The sequence below is a fragment of the Natator depressus genome, chromosome 1 (genome assembly GCF_965152275.1).
Source record: "Natator depressus isolate rNatDep1 chromosome 1, rNatDep2.hap1, whole genome shotgun sequence".
Taxonomy (NCBI): domain Eukaryota; kingdom Metazoa; phylum Chordata; order Testudines; family Cheloniidae; genus Natator; species Natator depressus.
The window spans coordinates 312749088-312762357 of NC_134234.1; positions in this window are offsets into that span (position 1 = coordinate 312749088).

The following is a 13270-nucleotide window of genomic DNA, read 5'->3' on the forward strand; positions in this document are numbered from 1 at the left end:
CACTTGCTTTAAAAAAATCTTCCCAGAAAGATGCAACAGGACTTGCCTAATCCTCTTCTCCACCCCATGCTATGGTTATTCAAGCTGCTGCAGGACATGTGAGTTGCAGTCATGCACGTTAAGAGAACTAGGGCCTCGCCACTGCAGGAATGTGTAAGAAAGGAAGGGGTACAAGGAGCCACTCTTCCACAGCATAAGTACTAGCCTCGGAGTAGTGGCTGGTGGGCAGAGGGGAACAGATGTTGCACCCTAGCCAAGGAAGGTGCAATAGTTGATGTTATGTTCATGGCATCATCACAGAGAAGTTAGATAAAAAAAACATAAACTACTCTTGCTGGCAGGTTGCAATGCAATACTACTTTATTACTTAGAATTCAGAATAACACACAAGAACGACAAATAGAAAGAGACAAAGCAGGCTGCTCCCTAAAACTGTGAGGCTCAACTCACCCCTCCTTGTTGTAGACTGACTTGACCCAGACTCATTGCTGAGACCCACCATGCATGCTTCCCTACAGAGCATCCTAGCCTGCAAGCAGGAGCAGGATAGTGAAGTGATAGCTTGCAATTCAGCTCAGTTCTCAACACACACGGCAGTTAACTCTTCCTGTGTTCTTTGGTGTTCTTTAGCTATTGTTCCTTCCCAAGGCAATGTGAGACTTTATGCCACAATCCAACCCAGTGAGTAAATTCATCCATGCCGTAAAGATTGCCTGTTAAGCCCCAATTTGGGGCTGTGTGGGGCCTGTTGATTGGGCTGACATTGCAGGGTGGCCTCTCCTCTGGATCCTCTGATCCACTGAGGGTAGCTCCATGCCAGACTCAAATAGATCAGCACAGAAGAGGGAGAGGAGCCCTGGAATCTGTGACTACACATATCCAATCACTATAATGCTATGCATAGGGATGTGGTTGGCCCAGCACCACCTCTCTTCCAGCTTGCAGGCTGGAGAAATAGCATTCAAAGGCTGAGAGGGAAGCTCATCACCTTCCCTTGAACCTGAAGAGTTAATCCCATTTCCCCAAAGTCTGTCTAGTGTCCCACATAGCTGCCCTCTCCCATTATTTTGCCAAGAGTATAGTGACAGAGATGTATGAAAAGCTATAAAGACCTAATTACCAGTAGGTAGTCATTCTTATTAATGAATACAACTTGGGGGGAATAAAAAGCAATTTAAATCCAAGGTAAAATATAGAAGAGTTTTCATTAATTTTTATGATCATTTCCTTTTTTTCTGAAAAAAGACAGTGGTTTTGAAAAGTAAATATTACTATAACTGTTTATCTCTGTGTATTGCATTCATCATTAGGTGCCTATGAATCATGTACAAATAGATAAGTATGGAACATGCAGTGTGAATTTTAATATTTCAAAGAAGTTTCCTCATCATTATGGGTGGCATCAGGCATATATCCGCTCTTCCAAATCCTTGAGAGTGAAGATCTGTAACTCAGAATTCAGCTAGTAGCTTTCAGCTTTTGACACAGACTGCCTTTATGGTGCTGAATTGAGGGAGGTTAAGTGCTTGTAATGGATCCCTCTGAGAAACAGTATAATTGGTATGGTGCAGGTCCACTCTCTTTCCATTGCCTGTAGGATAACTATTACATTTTAGATTTCCTTCAAAATGAAAGCACTTTGGCAGACAGGTGCCCTATACATGGAATGCATTGCTATAAGTGAAACCTCCACGGAGAGGAGAATTTTCAATTCTCAAAGTGTCTCAAATGTTGCCTATGATGTGTCTGGAGAGATGCAGACATACCTTTAAGCCACTGGTCTTTTCCTTTATTCCCTATTGTGGAACTCAGGGTCTGTTAGAGGAACAAAAGGATAATTGGCATCCACTTGGGCAATCTCCTACAGTCAGGCCTTCCTTTCCTTTACCTCAAAGGTCATTGCTCAAAGGTCATTACCTGGTCAGCCCTGGCCTTCTCCTACTCCAATACAAACTGCTCATGCTTGAATATAGCCCTCTCCTTCAGTGCCAGGTTTTGCTGATGAAAGGAGCCATTCAGCAGTGGGACAACACCCAACCCTCTAACTGAGAAGCATCATTCTCATTCCATTGCCTACTGTCTTTTTTACTTTATTGTAATTTGGTTCCCCTCATTCTGTGTTCTTCACCCCTTGGCCCTCTCCTGTGTTATATTTCCGCCTCCCCTTATTTCTCTTATTCTCTCCCATTTGCCCACTGTTCTTCCTGCATCTCTCTCTTTCTGACTACCTTTGTCCTCCACTCTATTTCATTGTTTTTTCCCGGTTGGACCTTGTCTTTTCCTCCCTCTCCTTCTCCTGGAGCCTTTCTCCCCATACTTTTCTCTTGGGTATCCCACCTTTCATTTCTCTTTCAGCCTTCCCAGGGAACCCTTTCCCACCCTTGTGGTACTTCCGCTCTCCCTTGCAGTACCCTAGTGTTCCCCTCTCTCTTCCTCTCTAAGGTATCGCTACTCCTCTCTACCCCTTTGGGAGGCTGCTGCACTAGATGGGAGTGGAAGCTGGGTTCCCCCTTCCTCTGCCCTGCATGTTGCCAGCTCTTTCATCTATCCTTTCAGTTGGTGCTGCTGCTTTTTAAGATTTTAGAGGACAAAGGTCACTATTCTTTTCTGCCTATCTACCAATTCTCCCATGCTGGTTGCCTTCAGCTGATCTGGTTCCCCCAAGGTGCCAAAGAATGATTAGCTCGTCTATTCCATCACCTTGTCCCCACAGTTTAGTCTCAGCTAAATCGAATATAGACATAGCATCTTGTAGCATAGCATCTCCCACTGCACATCCAGGGTCCTTCTACACTGACATCACCTTGTAATCTGTGAAACATCAGGATATAGATCCCTTTTCAGTGCGAACAGAATCTCGATGTTGTCACAGTCCGTTTGCCTTGCTGACTGTGCTTTATCTGATTCTATGATTTGTATATTCATGTCCAAAGGGTTTAACAGAAAAACTCTGAGGGGAAGCTTGAAACGGACATAGCAGTGGACTGCAAGCAATAAATATGGCATGAGTGATTTTAAATTATACCAAGCAAATAAATCTTCCAACTCATGGAATTATTGCAAAGAAACCTGTGATGTAGCAAAGAGACTGAATAAAGCAGAGGAGGCTTACTAATTTGCCTTTAGTGAAAAAGATAATTTCTTCTGTGAGATCCCATTTTATGTAGACTCCAAGTTTGTGGTAGATTGTATTACTCACATAGAATCATAGAAATATAGGGTTGGAAGGGACCTTGAGGTCATCTAGTCTATCCCTTTTACCCACGCTGAGGGAGGACTTAGATCATCCCCGACCAGTGCCTAAGCTGTTTTTAAAAACCTCCACTGATGGGGATTTCACAATTTCCCTAGGTAACCTGTTCTAGTGCTTAACTATCTTTATAGTTAGGCTAGATATTAGCGAAAACTTTAACATGGTCTCTTCTGAATTTAGCTCTGTTTGTGGGAACCTTTTCCGATACATTTCTGAAGTTTTTGTTAGAAGTTCTGAAACAGAAAGTGTGCTTGAGAAGGGAAACAGTTGCATGCAGTATTGTATCCAGACCTGAAGAAGAGCTCTGTAAGCTCGAAAGCTTGTCTTTCTCACCAGCAGAAGTTGATTGAATAAAAGATATTGTCTCACGCACCTTGTCTCTCAGTGGAAACAGCACTCACCCCTTAATATCTTACCACTTAATAGATTTTTTTTAAAAGTGTTGAAAACCCAAAAGACCTCAATCCAGTCAATAATATTTTTTATGATCTGCAGTTTAGAAATCCCAGCACTAGTGAGCTGATAATTATAGTGGTGACAGAACAATGACAGAACAAAATAACCTTGTACTATCAATCAAGTTCTTTACTCAAAAAAGAAGGACAGATAGCATTTCTTTATAGCTTGTCACTGTATTTTTGTCTAGGTGTAATTCATTTATTCACTGTTTGATTGCAGTTATTTTACTAGCAGAATTCCACTGAGTGTTAAAATGGGAGAATTTGGGGTTGCTACTTGAAAATGTTTCCTTCTTCAAAGAGATAGGTCCACAGATCCTCAATATGCATTATCGCTTGTCTGTATCTATTAGGGGCAGAATCAAACATGATTGGGAGGCTGATGAGGGACTAGCCCCCCACCTTCCCAAATCTCGGTTTGAGATTCTTCCAAAGCTAGCCCTTCTGCAATCTGGACTGTTAAACAAAAAAATAATTTCATGCCCTGTGACAGCACCTTGCAAAGAAAAAAAAAAACAACTCAACAAAAATCTTTAGGAACAAGCAGAGAACTTTAACCATAAATTAAACAGGCCTCCCTTAATGGATTTTCAGGCAAGGCGGGATCTGTGGACTTATTCTTTGAAGAAGGGAAAATGTTCAGGTAAGTGACCACAAATTCTCCCATTTTCTCTTAGGGCTAGGTCCAGAGATCCTCAGTGTGGGATTTTCTCTGCAGTGACAAAATTCCTGGGAAGGGAACAAAACAATGTCACTTAGAGAAAGTGATTACTCTAAGGAATCATCACAGCATGCACTGGCTGAAGACTGAGTACCTCTCTTGTAACAGTATGCAGGGATGACAGTGTTGCAGCTTTATAGATTTCTTCATAATGTGCCAGTCCTTTCTCAGCCCTTGATGCCGCCATTGCTTGTACTGAGTGAACTCTTGTGCTCACTGGGGGATTGAGTTGTTATGCTCTATACGCCTCAGCAATGCATCAGCATATCCACCTTGAGACTTATGATTTAAATGCCTAACCACCTCTTTTCCTGGGATGAAATAAGACCAGTAAGGCTGTTGTTTCTCTTAAGCTCAGTTCTTTTCAGATAAATCTTTCAGGCTTGCCTTGTTGCATCCAACAAATGCCATATGTTCTACCTTGGATAAGAAGGATGTGGACAAAAGGAAGGCATTGAGATCTATTATGTTAAATGAAAAATTGAACATACTTTGGGAATAAAGGTCCATTCACAAAACCACCTTTATCTTTATGGAAGATGCAGCAGGATGGATCAGTTGACTAAGCTCCCAACTCTGACACCCTTCTTGCTGAGGTGATAGCAATCAAAAAGGTTGTTCTGATATTCAGGTATTACAATAAAACTGATTTCATAGGCTCAAAGGGTGCCTGCATTAAAGCATGGAGCACAATGTTCAAATTCCAAGTTGGAGCTCTTTTGTACCTTAGGAGAATACCACAGCTGAATTGCTCTAATGAATTGACATATGTCCTTGTGGTGGGAAATGGGAGACTTTCTGGATACACACAAAATTGCTGAAAGTGCAGAAACATGTAACTTTCAAGGTATTCGCCTGCAACCTGAAATGGAAACTATCTTGGAAAAACTCCAGAACATGAGAGTTTTGGCTACATGATGCTATGTCTCCCTCTGCACCAAGCTTTGACTTTACTCAAATCCTTGAGTAAGACCAGTTTGTCAACTTTCTCCTAGATGCCAACAGTTTCATGAGACTAGCAGAGTAACCCTTTTGTTCTAGAAATTTCCTTTAAAATGCCAAGCTGCTAGATTTAACTTGTTTGGAGCTTGGTGAAGAACTTATCCTTGAGATAACAAATCCAGCCTTGATTCAAAAAAAATGATAGCTTCACTGACATGTTCTCCAAGTTAGGAAACCAAGGCCTCCAGAGCAAACGGGGAAATGCTAAGATCACTTCAGCATCTTCATTCCTGATGCTCTATATTACCATGGAGGTGATGGGCACTGGGAGAAAGGCATAAAATAAGTCCGTTGGCCACTTGAGCGATGAAGCATTGATGCCTAGGGCTTCTGGCTCTCTCCTCCTTGTCAAGTATTGGCAAGTCTTCTGGTTTGCCTTGGATGCAATAAAAACACAAATAAAAAAATCTGATGATTGATTGAAAGGATTTGTTGTGAAGACTCCATTCTGCCTGATCAATTTTTATTTTTGCTCAGTGCATTGGCATTTGTATTCTAGTGCCCCTGATATACAAGACCCTGATAGACAGTAGATGGACCCACTGTATGAGTGATGCTCTTTCTTTCTGTATATCCTTGAACTCATATTCCCCCCTGGCCCAATGGTTTACGTAAATGATTGATGACATATTGTCCATCATTATAAGTATATGACTGTTCAGCAATGCTGGAGCCAGTTGTGGAAGAGCATACTTTATTGCCCTCAGTTCTAGAAAACTTATGCTTTTCTTTTGTTCCAAGGACCATGTCCCTTGAGTCAGTGACTTCTCAGAAAACGCTCCCCATCCTTCCAGACTTGCATCTGTTGTTATGACAGACCACTCTGGTTCCACCACGTCCATTCCTCCCTGGAACCTTTCTGGACTCTCCCACTATTCCAGTCAATTCATCACAAGTGAGGGAATGTCCACTTTTTGAGATGGAAAAATCATAAAATGGCTGGGGAAGGAACAGCAGGAAGACCTGCAGAGTCTTCAGATCCATTCTTGCCCAGGACACTATCCCTGTGCAGGACATGATCATCCCTAGAACGCTCATTAGAATGCTTACTGACATCCTCTGGCATTTCGTCAGGAGGGTAATCACTGACCTGATCTTTTTCTGGCTTTCGGCTGACAGAAAGATTTTGTGGGCCTTTGGGTTTGTCATCACTCTAAGATGAACTAAGTGCTCCAAAATGAACAGATGACTCTTTTTAAAATTTACTATAAATCTATGCTAGCCTAGCTTCACTACCAGGCAAATTGGTTCAAACTATAGCAAAAAACAGAATGTTCAGACACATAAATGAACATGATTTATTGGTTTCAGAGTAGCAGCCGTGTTAGTCTGTATCCATAAAAAGAAAAGGAGAACTTGTGGCACCTTAGAGACTAACAAATTTATTTGAGCATAAGTTTTCATGAGCTACAGCTCACTTCATTGGATGCATGCAGTGGAAAATATAGTGGGGAGATTTTATATACACAGAGAACATGAAACAATGGGTATTACCATACAGACTGTAACAAGAGTGATCAGGAAAGGTGAGCTATTACCAGCAGGAGAGCGGGGCGGGGGGGGGGTGGAGGAGGGAGGGAGGGGACCTTTTGTAGTGATAATCAAGGTGGGCCATTGCCAGCACTTTACAAGAAGAGTAGGAGGGGAAATAAACAAGGGGAAATAGTTTTACTTTGTGTAATGACACATCCACTCCCAGTCTTTATTCAAACCTAAGTTAATTGTATCCAGTTTGCAAATTAATTCCAATTCAGCAGTCTCTCATTGGAGTAATCACATCAGCCACACTATCAGAGGCTCGTTCACCTGCGCATCTACCTGCGCATGTGATATATGCCATCATGTGCCAGCAATGCCCCTCTGCCATGTACATTTGCCAAACTGGACAGTCTCTACGTAAAAGAATAAATGGACACAAATCAGACGTCAAGAATTATAACATTCAAAAACCAGTCAGAGAGCACTTCAATCTCTTTGGTCACTCTATTACAGACCTAAAAGTTTCAGAGTAGCAGCCGTGTTAGTCTGTATTCGCAAAAAGAAAAGGAGTACTTGTGGCACCTTAGAGACTAACAAATTTATTTGAGCATAAGCTTTCGTGAGCTACAGCTCACTTCATAAGACCTAAACGTGGCAATTCTTCAATAAAAAAACTTCAAAAACAGACTCCAACGAGAGACTGCTGAATTGGAATTAATTTGCAAACTGGATACAATTAACTTAGCCTTGAATAAAGACTGGGATTGTAATTTATAAATTTTGTATGAAGTATGCCTTGTGAGGTATCATTTGAAAACTAGAAATTTGCGGATCAGTATTGTTCTGGTAAAATATGTGTGGCAACACTGTATGTAAAGGTATAAGATTCAACTGTCTGATATTACTAAGACATGTTCTAAGTCTGGAGAGCAGCCACAAACAAGTTCCTCAGACATAGGTGCTGACCTTTCGTTTTGCTGGTGGGTGCCTGTAGTGAGGTGGTGTGGTTCCCCACTGCCGTGGAGAGGAATGAACCTCTCCGGACACCAAAATGGGTGGAGCCAGCGAATCCTGCACCTGGACCCCAGAGGTCAAGGCGCAGGACAGGAAGTATAAAAGCCCAACCCCAGAGCTCACTAGAGGAACAGCTGCTGGAGAGGCCAGACGCCTGCGGCCTAGCTCCCGGTTGGGAGACCCTGGCAATCAGCAGTGAACCCGGAGACTGGCCTGACCTGCCGATGCCTGACACTGACCGGAGCCCAGAGGAGCTGTCAAGCCTGCCCCTCGCAAGTTACCTAGAAGAGCTGCCAAGCCTACCCCTCGCCAGGTACCCTGAGGAGCCCATGGTGCTTGACCCCCCATAGGACACCGTCTGGACACAGGTACCTCTAGAGGGGCAGTTAGGAAGTAGCCCAGGGGCAGCCGACTCTAGTCTGCCTGCATCACTGCCAGTGCCTATGTCAGTGTATTGTGGCCAGGATCCCCATTGACTCAGCAGCGTGTCTTCTCCCACTGCTAGGGCCCTGGGCTGGGATGCAGTGGAGTGGGTGGGCCTGCATCCCCCCTGACACGCAACTTGTGGGTGGCAGTCTCCCCCTCTCCCAGGCCCTTCGGAGCCAAGAGTCTGGATTTGCTGTTTACCTGCCTTTGCTCAGCCCCTGCCTGAGCCATTGCCTCTTTGCTGCCCCGACCTGACCCAGAGCCTGGGCCTGCTAATTATATAACTGTTTGCTCAGCCCCTGCCTGAGGGCCTGAGCCATTGTTGCTCTCTTGCAGGGCCGGGGCCTGCTCATTATATAACAGTTGCCCAGCTCCTGTCTGAGGACCAGAGCCTCCTCACGACTGCCCACTGACCAGGCATGAATAATTGTTTGCGTTTTGCCTCTACTGCTGTTGCGGCGAGAGACTCCCATGGCCAGGCTCATTCCCCATCACAACTAAAAGGAAGTAGCAAGGCAGTGTGGTTCCCCGCTACCCAGAGAGGGACAAGCCCTGGCCAAACCCCTCTACAGTGCCCCATACCGGCTCTCTCCCCTCCCGCAAGGCCTTCTCCCCTGAGCACCTCCCACTTGCCACTGGCTCCTTTCAGCCCCCTCCTGCCTAAAAGGCAGTGAGGGGGAAAGGGGGCAGAGAGGAGCGAGTGGCAGGGCAGCTGCGCTCAACAGCTGATTGGCAGGGCAGCCGCTGAAGAACTGCCAGCTGCTGAACAGCTGATTGGCGGCTAGCTCCAGGGCCACCAGAGCAGCTGCCCCAGCCAGCCCCGTGGGTACAGAGCACCCCCTATTTTTTCTCCATGGGTGCTTGAGCCCCTGAGCACCCACAGAGTTGGCACCTGTGTCCCCAGAGACAAAAGGTTAGCTGACGCCTCAGCCAGGTATTAACAAAATCTAATGGACTATGACCTGATTAAGTGGCCATTCTTTGGCAGGAAAGAGGATGTGAGTGAAAATCTACATCTTGACAAAGAAACAGCTGATTCACACAGACTTCCTGTCTCCTGAACCTCAGCTGGAGATGATTCTCAAAGAAGAGAAGCACCAAATTATCTCTCCCTTTCTGTCTACCCACGGCATTGACAACACTGAAGAACTGTAGGATGAAGCTCTTCTGCCGACATAGCACTGTGCTTGTTAGTGTTTATGGCAGCGTAATTTATGTCACTCAGGGTGGTCGAATAGTCACACCCCTGAGCAACATAAGTTTGCGGATGTAAGTGGTAGTATAGACATAGGCTTAGATAAGTTCATGGAGGATAGGTCCATCAATGGCTATTAGCCAAAATGATCAGGGATACGACTGCTTGCTCTGGATGTTGTTAGCCTCTAACTATCAGAGGCTGGGAGTGGACGACAGGGGATGGATCACTTGATAATTGCCCTGTTCTCTTCATTCCCTCTGAAGCATCTGGCATGCCGCTGTTGGAAGACAGGATACTGGAGTAGATGGACCATTGGTCTGACCCAATATGGTTGTTTTTATATTCTTATGACTCACACCTGATTAAAGTGGGCAGAGTAAATTAGTCAAAAGCCCTTACCACCTGTGTGTTCCTCCATGTCTGGGCTGCTCTCCCTCTCAGTCCTGCAAGGCAGGCTGCTTGGGGCAGGGTTGACCCTCAATGAGCAGTGTCCCAGTAGCCTGGCAGACTACCGAACATTCCAGTACTTCAGGGAATGGCGTGGACCTGCCGCCATCCACATGAATCTGCCTCTGTTGGCATGACCTCACACACACTATGCATGCAAGGTCACAATGCATGAAATATGCTATTTTGAAGAGGGTGTCACCCTGCCCCGATGGTGTGACCTCACATATACTGTGCGTGGAAGGTCACGCTGGCAGGAGCAAACTGGTGTGCTCTTCAAAAAGCTGTTCTCAGTGCATGATACTGGACAAAAACCACATCCGGTTTTGTGTCAGTACCAAACAGGGGACAAACCATAGAAAAACAGGACAGTAGATCTTAAAACTGGATGAATGGCCTGACTAGGCATGATTGACCTGTTATCATGGGCAGGGTTCAGTTAGCCTAGTAGTTGTGGCATAGCTGACTGCAGCGTAAGTGGGTCTGCTTAACCCAGGCATTTTATGCCCTTTTCTGCTAACATCTATATTCCTTTAATTGCCTGTGAGTTGTTCAGCGAGAAAGGCCTGCGCAGACATATCACACTGTAAGCTGCTGTAGCCAGTGACCTTGGAATCAGAAAGGGTTTCTAGCAATCCTGTGGCAGCACTCTCCTGAGGCTAAATAAAAGCCCAGTAATGCTTAAATCATTTTTTGGCTGTTTTCTTTTGCAGTTGCTCTGAGCAGGAGATCTGGTAAAGCCCTCCCGCAGTTTCTGGAAGGGAAGTGGAGTTTGGGAACCTGAGCGAGATGAGGAGTTCTGCAAACTTCTTCACTAACAGGCGTCTCTTTTCTCCTTACCCCTTTGAGAGTGGATAGAATGCCGGCAAAGGGACACTGCAGCCGCTGCCCAAGGCACACAATCTTACCAGCTGCTTCTGGCTCTGTCTACATTGGATTCAGCTGGTCCTACTAACGGTTTCCTCGAGACAGGCTGCTGTCCTCTCATACATCTGCCTCTGGCATTGGGATAGGTCTCTTCATCTTCCTACTTTTCTCCAAAATCTCGGTGGCCCGGCTTCCAGACTTCCCGCTGGTGGGGAACTCCTGGGGAACCAATTCTTGGGTCAGAGAAGAGGGCCAAAGAGAACCCTTCCTAGTCATGGCAGATGAAGAGACTGGAGTGCAGAAGGTACAAACTGCTCCTTCTGCACCCTCTGGTAGGGGTACATAGCAGGAGGAACATGGCCTTGAATCACAGACTCCTCTTTTTTGGATCCTTCTCCATCCTCCTCCTAGCCTGTTAACTCAGCAGGGTGGGTGGCACTGTAGTAACTTCAGGCAGGAGACAAACCACTTTTTCAAGCCTTTTTTAGGGTGACCAATGTGTCCAAATTAGATCAAATGTTATCCAGATTATTAGTGAACTAAAGTTCTCTTTTGCAGCAGATGCTGGATTCCACCTAGGGTGACCAGGTGTCCGGTTTTTGACTGGAACACCCAGGTGAAAAAGGATTCTGGTGGCTCAAGTCAGCACTGCTGATCGGGCTGTTGACTGTCTGGTTGGCGGCGCTGCTCAGCAGGGCTGCCAGGCTCCCTGCTAGCCTCCATGCCATGTGGCTCCCGGGAAGTAGCCAGCATGTCCCCCCCTCTAGCTCCTACGCCTAGGGCTCTGCACGCTGCCCCCTCCTCAAGCGCCACCCCTGCAGTACCCACTGGCCAGGAACATGGTCAATGGGAGCTGCGGGGGTGGTGCCTGCGGATGGGGCAGCACACAGAGTGGTCTGGCCGCGCTCCACATAGGAGCCAGAGTGGGGATGTTCTGCTGCTTCCGGGAGCTGCTTGAGGTAGGCGCTGTCTGGAGCCTGCACCCTGACCCTCTCCTGCACCCCAACCCCCAGCCCCAGCCCTGATCCCCCTCCCATCCTCCAACCCCCTTGATCACAGCCCGGAGCACCCTCCTGCACTCCAACCTCCTCATCCCCAGCCCCACCCCAGAGGCCACACCCCTAGCTGGAGCCCTCACTCCCCACCCCTGTGCCCCAACCCCTTGCCCCAGCCCTGATCCCCCTCCTACCCTCTGAACCCCTCAATCCCAGTCTGGAGCACCCCAAACCCCTCATCCCCAGACCCACCCCAGAGTCTGCACCCAAAGCCAGAGCTGTTCCCCCTGCACCCCAACCCCCTGCCTCAGCCCAGAGTCCCTTCCCACACCCAGAACCCCTCATTTCTGGCCCTGCCCTGGAACCTGCACCCCCAGCCGGAGCCCTCACCCCTTCCGTATCCCAGCCGCCCGAGCTAGCCCAGTGAAAATGAGTGAGTGAGTGAGGGTGGGGAGAGCAACGACGGGGAGGGAGTGAGTGGGGGGCAGGGCCTCAGAGAAGGGGCAGGGCATGGGTGCAGCCTCAGAGGAGGGGCGGCGCAGGTGGTAGGGCAAGGGTGTTCAGTTTTGTGCAAGTAGAAAGATGGCAACCCTAATTCCACCACTCTGCCAGTAGCTACAGGGGCAGAACAAAACTGAGGAAGTCTTCGTAAGGTGGGGTCTAGTTCCTCCTCAGCCATCCAGTCAGCTTTGATTCTGCCCCCCGCAGCTACAGGAAGGTGATGACCCACATTGAGAATCTGTGGACCTAGCCCACAGAGATAAATTCCAATTCCTTTAGCTGCTGTACAGTACAGACAGAGGCATGGCTTTCAGAGAAGGTTGTTAGTGAAGGGTGAGAGCACAAGGCCTCAAGCTTCTCCCAGCATCCTCACCCTAATGCATCTCTGTAGGACACAGGCAGAACCCTGACTGATGCTATTGCTTTTTGAGAAGGTGGAGCTAGCCTGATGGCACTTCACAGACCCAAGTCAGCGTGGCCAGTGAATTAGGGGTGTGGACAAAGTCCCAAGCTACTGTATGCCTGCTAGCAGGTAATACAGAGAACACACACTGAATTTCTGCAAGCAGGTTCAAAAGTCTTTTATGGCATGATTCAGGCAACAGGATTAGAGTTCCTTTAGAGGGCGGGGAATATTCTTGCATTTGTCCTGGAAAGGCAGAAGGCCCCAGAACACTTCTGCATGGTGGATACATCTCTGCAACACCCTCTCTCCTGTTTACTAATCATCATCATCATCAGCAGCAGCACTTGATTAGCTGATTTTTGTAGCTAAGAATTTGGATTGTATAGTGGTTTCTAGGATGCTTTTATCAAAGTATGTTTTGGCTTGAAAACTGCAGTTCTTTTATTTGGCACAGGAGACTGAAAGCACACGTATGTGATCTTTTCACAATTCAGTTAGAGTAA